The following is an 11246-nucleotide window of genomic DNA, read 5'->3' as shown; positions in this document are numbered from 1 at the left end:
GGTATATGTGGAGGGAGATTGAAATAGAGAGTGGAGAGAAGAGAAGTAGAGATATATAAAATGGGGTAACAGGGTAATTTGGGTGGATAAGTTTTTTCACAAAAAAATGACAATGTTACAACAGTTTCAGCGTCGGTTATTGGTTTACCAAAATATGGGTAGGGGGATTCTCGTCTCCTATTTTAAATCTCCACCTATAAATAAAGAGACTTATTTAGAATCAATTTGTTAGCAGTTATATTCAAAGGAATATAGTATAGATTTGATATTATAAATAGGGGTCGAGCGATTCGAACCCAAACACCACACTTGCCACAATTCCCTCAACACCACTACAGCCATGACAGTTTCGGAGTTGATAACAAATGTAATCCTTTTTGTATGTATTTTTTGGTTAGGCTATGAGAGGAGGGCTTGGATTCAACTTGAGCCCCCCATTTATAAACTATGTTTATCATGGAAAAGCCTAAGTAAAACCAAATCGGATAACCATAATATTTGCAAAGGTCGAAGTAGATATTATTGATAAGGTTTCTAAAATATGTAAGGCTCAAAAGATTCATGGAATTAAAAGGAGGTTTATTTTAAGAAGATTATTTTAAAATTAGGATGAATCTCAAAGATTATATGTTGTAAATGGGAGATATGAATGATTTTCCAAATCATATGGTTTTAAGGCATATTGGGTAAAATTTGTGTATGAAAATGGGGGTAAGTTGTGAGAAGAGAATTTCCAACTCCAACTGAGCACCTTTAGAAAGAGGTATCAAATCATCAACTATCTTGAGATAAGATTTCATCCAACAAAATTAAGGAGTATCCAATAGAGTGATCAAGAGTTCCATCATCCAACAAGTCTTATCAAAACAATACCTAGTTCAGTCCTCAGGTTGTTAAATTAAGTTTCTATATTAGGAAACTTGACTCATATCATTTGACACACTTTGTCATGGAGGAAAATCAAAATAAACCTCTACTTGACAGGTAAACTTGAGCATCCAAAACAAAGTATCCATATCCAACATCAACATTGATCATTTTGTATGACCACTCCCCACATTTTGAGAAGAAGAAGTCTTCATCAAAAGACTAAGTTGAAGAAGAGACAACCTAGTTCTAAGGCACTTATCAAGAGGCATAAATTTCTCTACATCTATCATCAGCTCTTTGTATCACATCACGCATTCTTGCGTCATATGCGATTGTATATCCAAAGAAAAACCAACGAATTTGACAAAGAACCTTTGAGAAGTAGGGCTTACATTTAGAAAGCAACAATCAACCAACACCTTAATATTGGAGGAAGAATTAACCTCGCTTTGTTTCCAAATTTTATTATCACTTAAAACAAGGCTCGGCCTAAGCCACCAACTCCACCAAGAAGCCCAATAGAAGAAGAAGAATTCACTACGGTAGAGATACATTAATGTCCGCTATCACTCGATCTCAGAAAAACAAAAGGAAGGAATCACAACCAAGATCAAGTATGAGTCATAGAATGTCCAATCCTTTCGATGAATATGCAAATATGGGAGAAACAAAGATCACCGACGAAATTCTCCAAGAATGTCAAGAGAACACGACTTTCCAAAAACTCGTAGAAAAACTTATAGAAGCAGATAAGCAAAAATATCTACTCATGATAACTAGAAAAGGAGTCAATATGCTTGGTTAAAATATGGGGGATGTCTGCACCTGCAAGAAAACACAAATTACACACACACATGAGACATTACGTTAGTGAATTCAAGAGATCAAAAATACAAACTAATCTAATTGTTAGTCCAAGAAATCTCAAGATTGCTAAGCCCGTCCCATGCTCCTCTATCTCTAAAGATCTCTAAGATTCAAGGTGGCCCTCACTTGAAAGAGCACTTGATCCTCAAGATGACAACCTAGAGAACGAGTTATGAATTATGATTCTAGGATACAAAATGACTACAACTAAGATCCTAGCTAAGATGAGATGATGGATAAAGATGCAAGATGCAAGATGAAGATATGAAATGAGTTCCAAATTGAAAGATTAAGTAAACTAATTAGGCTGATATGAGGATGAGATATGAGAATGCTATGAAAATGATATGAATTAAGCTAGCAAGATATTCTATCATGTATTAAAATAACTAAGCTATAATGAAATTAAAATGGCCTAAATGCTTGGTGATGGGGATTGAGCTCCTTGATAGCCTACACAACACAATTAGACTATAGATTGGATGCAATAGAAGTGGATGGATCCTTAGATTGAAGAAGTGGGCTCTATTTATAGAGAAAATAAAGCAATGGATGGTTGAGATTGAGTAATCTCAACAAGGGCTAGGATTGAAAGTTATCAATCCATGTGAGGGATTCAATCCAATCCCAAGTTGACAAATGTCATCTTGAGAGGGCTTGAGAGATGTTAAGCAATCATTAGATGCTAAGCGAGCATTAGGGAAGGATTCAAGGAGTGACATCATTGGATAATGTTTTTATCCAAGGAAGCAGGGTATTGTCCAAGAGGTAAACTCTTGTGCAAGGATAAAAGATGGTCAAGTGGACAACCATCATGGGTTAGGGGTGTGGGCTTGTAAGAGGCATTAAATGCCTTTTGAAGACTTTGGAGGCTAACTTTCTTCAAGAGGAAAACCACTAGTGGTCCAGGGGACAACTTTATAAGAGCCTTACGAATTTGGGGGTATTCAACAAGTTACATTGTTGAAAGGAGAAGGTCTTAAATGCATTTTGAAGATTTTCTCCAAATTTGGGGAAGTGACTCCCCAAATTTAGGGATTGGACATGATGAGGAGAATTAGGCTAATTAATGGAAGATTAGAGGGATTCTAGAAGAAATTAGGAGGGCAAGTGAGAAATATAGGATTTAGCAAGTGGGTGAGGGAATAAATGTAGATTTAATTAAAATGGGAAAGGGAATAAATTGGTATTTTTAATTACATGTGAGTTTAATTAAATGGCTAGAGGGGGAGGGGGGTGTATTTAATTAAATGTGAATTTAATTAAATGGCTTAGATAGAAGAAGGGTATATTAATTCAGTCTTAATTAAATTAATAGGTGATTATAAGGATAGGGATATTAATTAAATCTAGGTGATTCAATGATGATTAAATGAATAAAATCCATTTAATTAGTTGTGCCAGTTTTAGATGTTAATTTATTGTCCAAATTTTTTGATAGGATGTTGTTGCCAGAATTATCGATATGATGCCCCAAATATGAAGAATTGATTTGATATGACAAGTTGATGTGAATTTGGTGTTGATATGAGACTGATATGAAATTGATGTAGTTATGCCGCCTTGGGAGATAAATTGGGAAAAAATACGATTTCTGGGGTAGTGTCGCAATGTAGGACGATTTTCAAAAGTTGGATGATTCGATTTGTTAAATTCTTCAATATTTATCTGTCGATAAATTTTTAAAAGAATATTAAAGAAATGAGGAAGACTAATGTGGTTATAGCATGTACATGCCCCACACGTCCATCGAGGTTGTGTTGGTATGAATCCTGATTGTCTATATGGTTCAAATGTTGATATGGGTCAATAGGTCGATATGGGTCAGACTTGATTATCGATATGGGTCAAAGGTCAATATGGGTCTTGATTCGATATGAGTCCTAATTCGATATGGGTCACAATTTGATGTGGGTTCTGATTCAATATGGGTCCTAATTCGATATGGGTCTTGATTGTCGATATGGGTCCTGATTCGATATGGGTCTTGATTCAATATGGGTCCTGATTGACTAATTTTTGATATGATACTGAACTTTGATATATTGCTTGATTTCGATATGGGACTTGGATTGATTGATTTTCGATATGGAACTTGGATTGATGGATTTTCGATATGGAATTTGGATTGATTGACTTTGGACATTTATTTGTTCTGACTGTCGATTGGTTCTAACTTGTATCATTGATTTTCCTTTGGATCAACATATGGTCACATATGTGCATGATGATATGATATGGATGCAATGATTTTGATTTTGATGAGGTATATTATATGCTTTTAATCTATATGACATTTGCAGATGATGTGATGTGTGTGTTTTTATTTTTTATTTTTTATGATTTACATGCTTATATGATGTTTGTAATGATACTATATGTTTAGATGGTGATATGTAGATGATGGTTGGATTTGATGAATGTAGATGCTTCTAACATGTTTTATGGTTTTGTATGATGTTGCAATAATGCGATCTAGCATTTTACATGTTGTTGATATGATATGCTCATGTATGGGGATAATGATATGATTGATCAGAATTGATAAGATTAAGGTCCAAGTCTAGTTTCAGGAATGACACCTCATGTATAAGATAAAGATGATCAAAGCGTTTGGTTTCATGAATGATATATCCTATATAAGACATGATCAAAACATCTGGTTTCAGGAAAGATACATCTTGTATAAGATATGATAGAATAGATCAAAAGAAATGGATTGATAGAATTGATAAGATTGATTGGATTGATAATATTGAGATCAAGTCTGGTTTCAGGAATGACACCTCCTATATAAGATAAAGATGATCAAACTGTATGGTTTCAGGAACGATATATCTTATATAAGAGTTGATCAAAACATCTAGTTTCAAGAAAGATACATCATGATAGATGATAGCTGGAAGAATGATGAAGATATGAAAGTGAAGAAAGATTCCATGATGATGCGATAGATATGCATGTGATGGATGCAATGATGAATGTGACTAGATGATGATAATGAGATGTATCTTGAAAATGAGACGTATCTTGAAAATGATGTGTAAATGATAATGATACTAATGAAAGATTAAAATGATATGCAACCTAATGCAAGATTAATATGATAATGATGTGCAGCTAATGCAAAGCTTAATATGCATTCTCGTTCTCAATATTGCCATATGTTGTGATCAAAGTACCAGTGCTTCCTGTGTTTTCATCATCGGCCCTTGATTTGTTGTAATTTGATACAAGCATCATGGTATAATTGAACCATAATGACCTAAGTATAACTTACATGACTTTTTATATTGCAAGACGACACAAGCGTCAAGGTATAATTGAACCAAGATGACCTGAGTGTTGCTTGCGTAAACAGACAAGAGTTAACCTTTGTCCCATACAAATCCAAAATGTCCTCAATGATATACCACCCGATTGCTTCATAGGAAAAATTTGTATGGTAAAAGGCTTCACTCACATATAGTAGACAAATAAAACATCACATTCCTTCCTTGCTTCTCTAGTTGTAAGACATCCTGGAGGTGCTCAAGAGATATGATAAGCAAAAATTAACAACCATAAGTAAGCATGCATGCTATTGGAAGTGTATTCTTGTCAAGTAAAACATCTTGCAAATAGATTTGTTGTTCAATTCCAATCAGTTTAATTCCATGATATCTAGTCTTCTTGCACTGTCGTTATCATTTGTTGGTTGTTTTGATCCTTGTTGTCTTGCTATGTGTTTGTTCTGATGTTGAAAAACCCTCAAGGAAAAATGCCTCTGGCGAGGTTACAAACCTTCCCCCACTCTAGATAGTACTCTATATGGATATGTACAATTGATCACCAAGCCATGGTGGGATATGATGTGGATAACTAATCAAATAATCAAGGACAATGACTACGCTAACTATGTCCAGGATTGATACTGCGTGTATATGCATTCTGCGATGGCTATTGGTTTCGATTATATGGATCAAAGATAGGATGCGAGTATTAATAGATAGAAGAGTTGTTCTCTCACAAGTGGTGCTTGTTGCCAGGTTTTCACCATTTGTTTTTATTGTACTTTTAATTTTTTATTTTTTTGTATTTTTCTGATTTTTTATTTTTTTTGTGTCACAAGGTGCCTTTTTGTCGGGTTTTCACCCTAGTGACGATTTTTGATACTTTTATTTTTTATTTTTTGCTTTCTTGCTTGATCAATGCATTTGACAACTTAAGTGTAGAATTTCTTCAGATGGATGTTGTTGGTTGGTTCATCAAGCACGTCCCCTTCTGAAGTTGACTATTGATATGCTCTTGATCGATAGGCTAATATGATGACAAATGGCCCTAACCAGTTAGGTTTAAACTTCCCCTTCTTTTCTCTATCTTACTGATTTTTGGGATTTTCCTTTAAGAAAAGATCACCAATTTTGAAAGCCCTTGGGATGACTTTGTGATTATAGCTCTTGTACATTTGTTGTTGATATACCATGAGATGGTGATAGGCACGTTGTCATTTTTCATCAAGAAGCTCTGGTTCTTGCAACATATTCACTTGATATTCCTCATCTGGTATGAGGCCCTTCAAAGATACTTGGACAGATGGGATTTCTACCTCAAGAGGTAGAATTACTTCTGAACCATACACCAATGAATATGGTGTAGCCCCTTTAGGTGTGTGGATACGCGTTTTGTAGGCCCAAAGTCCCAGATTGAGTTGCACATGCCAATCCTTGCCAACATCATTTATTGTTTTCTTGAGGATTTTTTAGGATTGTTTTGTTTGATGCTTCTTCTTGGCCATTCCCCTGTGGGCAGCATGGTGTGGAGAAGCGATGTTGGATTTTGAATCGTTCACATATCTCTCGCACATCTTGATTCTTGAAAGGACGTCCATTATCTGTGATGATGGAACTGGGAATGTCATATCTACAAATGAGATAGTTGAGGATGAATGATGAGATCTATTTTCCAGTTACGGTGGTCATCGGGACTACCTCGATCCACTTCGTGAAGTACTCTGTGGCGGTGATAATGAACTTATGCCCATTTGAAGAGGAAGGATGAATCTTTCCTACTAGATTGAGTCCCCATTGACAGAAAGGCCAAGATGTTGTGAACGGTCGCAGCTCCTATGTTGGTGCATGTATGAGGTTACCGTGAATTTGACATTTAGGACATTTCTTAGTAAATTGATAGGACTCTCTTTCCATTGCCAGTCAGTAATATCCCATTCTCAGAAGTTTCTTGGTGAGAGTAGGACCACTTGAATGCGTACCAAATATACCTTCATGAAGCTCATGTAAGGTAGAGTTAGATTCATTACGATCGAGGCATCGAAGAAGATTACCATCTAAACCTCGGCGGTAAAGTGTGTTAGCAGTTAAGGTGTAGTGGGCGTTTTGTTTTTGGTTGCGAGATAGGTCGGGTGGGACAGTATTGTTTTTGAGATAGTCATAGGTCTTCCCGTATAGAGGGGAATTGATGCAAAATTATCATAAGCTCAGAAAAACAATTTCTCTACCTAGAATTCGTAATGATTTTGTTTATCTAGAATTTGTAGAAGTGAGGCGATGGTGGCCATTGTATCGACAACTCTGTTGTCCAATCTTGGAATTTTCTCAAAGGTGATGTGCACAAAGTACTTTTTGAAGTCATCCACCATTCTCTTGTAAGGCATTAGCTTATCATCTTTCATCTAATAGTCATCGTTGATCTGGTTGATAAATAATTGAGAATCCCCATAGACTTTCAATAATGTGATTCTCCATTCGACAACTACCTTGATTCCGACTACTAGGGCTTCATATTCAGCAATGTTGTTGGTACAAGGAACATCAGCCTGTAAGATCTTGGAATTGTGTGCCCCTCTAGAGTAACGAATAGGATGTCAGCACCCGATCCATGTTGTGTATAGGATCCATCAAAGTACAGGGTACATTGCTTGGGGGTGATAGTGAGCACATCCATGTCTAGAAATTCCACCTGTAGTGGTTGTTGGTCTTGTAATGGTGCTTCTGCCAGTTGATCTGCAATTACCTGTCCTTTGATAGCGCATCATTATGTGTACTGAATATCAAACTCACTTAGAATCATGACCCATTTAGCTAATCTTCCTGTGAGAGCTGCCTTGCTAAGTAGATACTTGAGAGGATCAATTTTTGCTACCAGCTTGATTGTGTGGGCTAACATATAGTGGCAAAACTTTTGAGAAGCCAACACCACTGCTAAGCAAGCCTTTTTGATGCATGTATAATTGAGTTCATATCCGTTCAAAGTCCTACTGATGTAATGGATAGCCCTTTCTTTGCCTACTAGTTCTTCTTGTGCTAGTAGTGCCCCCAATGATACTTTTGTTGTTGATATATAAAGAATGAGTGGCTTGCCTGCTATTGGTGGTACCAAAACTGGTGGATTCATCAGATATTGTTTGAGATGGTGGAATGATTCTACACACTTATCTTCCCATCTGAAAGGTATATTCTTATGAAGCAGATGATTGAATGAAAGACATTTATCTGCTAACAGGGCAATAAATTGTCTGATGGATTGTAGCCTGCCCTGTAGAGATCGTAGTTGGTTGATGTTTTAAGGAGGTGGCATCTCCTTGATAGGTTGAACCTTTGTTGGATCTACTTCGATGCCCTTTTCTGATACAATGTAGCCCAACAGTTTGTTGAATATGACTCCGAAGACACACTTCTTAGGGTTTAATATGTCCTTGAATTGCTCCAATCATTGAAAGATTTTATCTAGGATGCCCAGGTGTTCTACTCTGGTGCATGATTTAGCCAGCAAATCAAACACATAATCCTCAATGAAAGTATGCATCATGTCATGGAAGATTGTTGTCGTGGCTCTTTGATAAGTTGCACCAACATTTTTCAAGCAAAAAGGCATGACGTTCCAACAATATGTTCCCCATGGATAGGTGAATGTAGTTTTATCTTGATCCTCTAGGGCTATCTTGATTTGGTTATAGCCTGAGAAACCATCCATTAATGATAACATTGCATGTCCTGTTGTGATATCTACAATAGTGTCGATGCTTGGCAAAGGAAAGTCATCCTTCGAACATGATTTGTTGACATCCCTAAAGTTTGTGCATATTTTGATACTTTTGTCGAGTTTAGAAACCGGTACAATGTTTGAGATCCATTCAACATAGTCTATACACCGGATGAATCCGACATCTAATAACTTTTTCAGTTCTTCTTTGACCAATAATGCCACATGTGGATTCATCTTTCTTAATTTCTGCTTGACAGGTTTAGATCCAGGATAAATGGATAAGTGATGCATGATTAGATTTGGATCTACCCCTGGCATGTCAACATAAGACCAATCAAAATTAATTTGCTTCTCCTTGAAGAATTTGATAAAATATGGTTGTTCTTTTTTTGTGAGTGATTCTGCCAGATGTATGGTTTTGACTGTTGCTTCAGTGCTAATATTTATTGGTTGAGTTGGCTTAATCAATATTGGTGACCTCTCCTGGTAATGTTCAAGAAGAGTATCAAGTCTCCCATGTTTAGGTGTCTCAAAAATGTTTTCACCCTCATATACGTCCTTTATTTTTACTCTTTTTTGATCTAATACTGCCATTAACTAGTTTTCACCATTAGATCCATTGTTTATTTTATTTTTGCGATTGAGAGACTTGGCACTCTCTTGATTGCAGATATCGTTATGTTGTTCACTAGTGGAGAATGTTTCTGGTTTGATTGAGCCAGGTATTGGACAATTGATTCATCATTCGAGAATATTGGTATATCATGATGTTCGGGTTCTTCCCAGTCTATGAGATTGGGATATATGAGCAGCAGGGAGTCATTTGGTGGGTTAAGATCATTTGTTGTAAGTGTCATGATGGAGACATCATCATAGTTGTTTGGGATATTAGTGAGGTCTATGATATTCTCAAGGTCTTTGATGGTACTTTCCTCGATATTGCCTTGTTCGTATTGTCGTTGCGCATTCTCACTAGCCTCGTATATATGTTGTGGTTCGAATTCAAATGATCGAGATCTTGAGCCTCGTCCCTCCTAAGAAAGGGGTGTGCATGCATGGATTGTATCCACCTCAATATCTTTAGTAACATCAGAACAACTATCCCACTCATATTCATTGGAATCGGTTTCAAAATCATTGTCCCAGGTTATCTCGCTAAATCTGACAGGTATATTGTATGGTGAGAAAACATCACTAATAATTGACACAAGTTTAGTAGCTTGTTCGGATTCAGGATTGGTACTTTCTTGTACTCTTTGAATTTGTTTGTACATTGTTTCTTTTTTATGAGTACCATTTTCTTTAGGTTGTGGCTCAACCTTGGTTTGATTAGGTTCTTGTACATGATGTACTTTTTTATAAGAAGCTTCCTCCTTTTGGATAGTGAGTTTTTCTTGTCGTTTCTCATTTTCTTGATGTTGTTGCTCTTTCCTTGTCTTTTTTGGTGCTTGGTGTAGTGCTTCTTTCGATGAGTCTTCGTTACATTTTTTCTTTGCCTTCCATTGAGGTTTTTGATGGTGATTTTACTTCTGCATAGGGGGAATATGTTAGCCATACCCAAGTCCAGTTTTGTCTTTTGCAAATTGTGAATGGGGTTGTATGGGTTTTGTGATGCCTTCTTGATGCTTGCCAATAGGTCATTTTCCTTTGTATCCCATTTATTGTATGATCTAGAACCCATTGCCATATTGTTATGTTGGTACGACCACTTCTATGGTAGCAGCTATGATTTCTTCCTCATCTTTGTATAGCCAACTAAGGATGTCTTTATCTTCTGATTCTTCAGCCAGTGTGCCCATTTGGATAAATTTACCATCAAACTTTGTGAGGGATTATGTTTCCTGATGTCTTGATGTGGAAGGTTGTCCATAAGACCTTGGTGAAGTTGGCAATTCAGATAGACACTAGGGTTCAAAAGAGTACTCCCCCATGCCTTGGTCCTTTATTTTCATCTTTTGCTTGAAGTTCATGGATAGGGACTTGAGTTCTTCTTGATGGTTGGATGTTGAGGAAGCTTGGGCCTCCCTGTTGTGTGGAACCAAGCTATCTTGAGCTATCCCCATAGCATTGCAATACCGAAAAGGGTTATTATCTACAGATATTGAAATTTCCTATTAATTGTAGGGGAACTTGATACATTGATGGTACGTGGAAGGCGTCGCTTGCATTTCATAGATCCATGGATGACCCAATAGTATATTGTATGTCAAGTCTATGTCCAAGACTTGGCACATGGTGTCTTTTTTTATAGTACCTACCTGAATGGGTAGTATTATAGTTCCTTCAGATGATCTCTCTTCATCATCATAAGCTTTGATAGTGATTTTCTTTTTGGGATCAATAGCCTGCTCAGAGAAGCCCAATGCATGGATAAGTTTTAGAGTACAAATGTTGAGACCCACTCCTCCATCTATTAATACTCTTTTTACCCAATGTTTATAGACTAAGACCTTGATATGTAGTGGGATATTATGCGGATGATTCAAGGACACATCATCATGTTCAGAAAAAGATATATTGTGTTG

The sequence above is a fragment of the Cryptomeria japonica genome, chromosome 2 (genome assembly GCF_030272615.1).
Source record: "Cryptomeria japonica chromosome 2, Sugi_1.0, whole genome shotgun sequence".
In the NCBI taxonomy this organism is placed as follows: domain Eukaryota; kingdom Viridiplantae; phylum Streptophyta; class Pinopsida; order Cupressales; family Cupressaceae; genus Cryptomeria; species Cryptomeria japonica.
The sequence above is the reverse complement of the archived record's forward strand: the minus strand, read 5'-3'. Positions refer to the sequence as shown.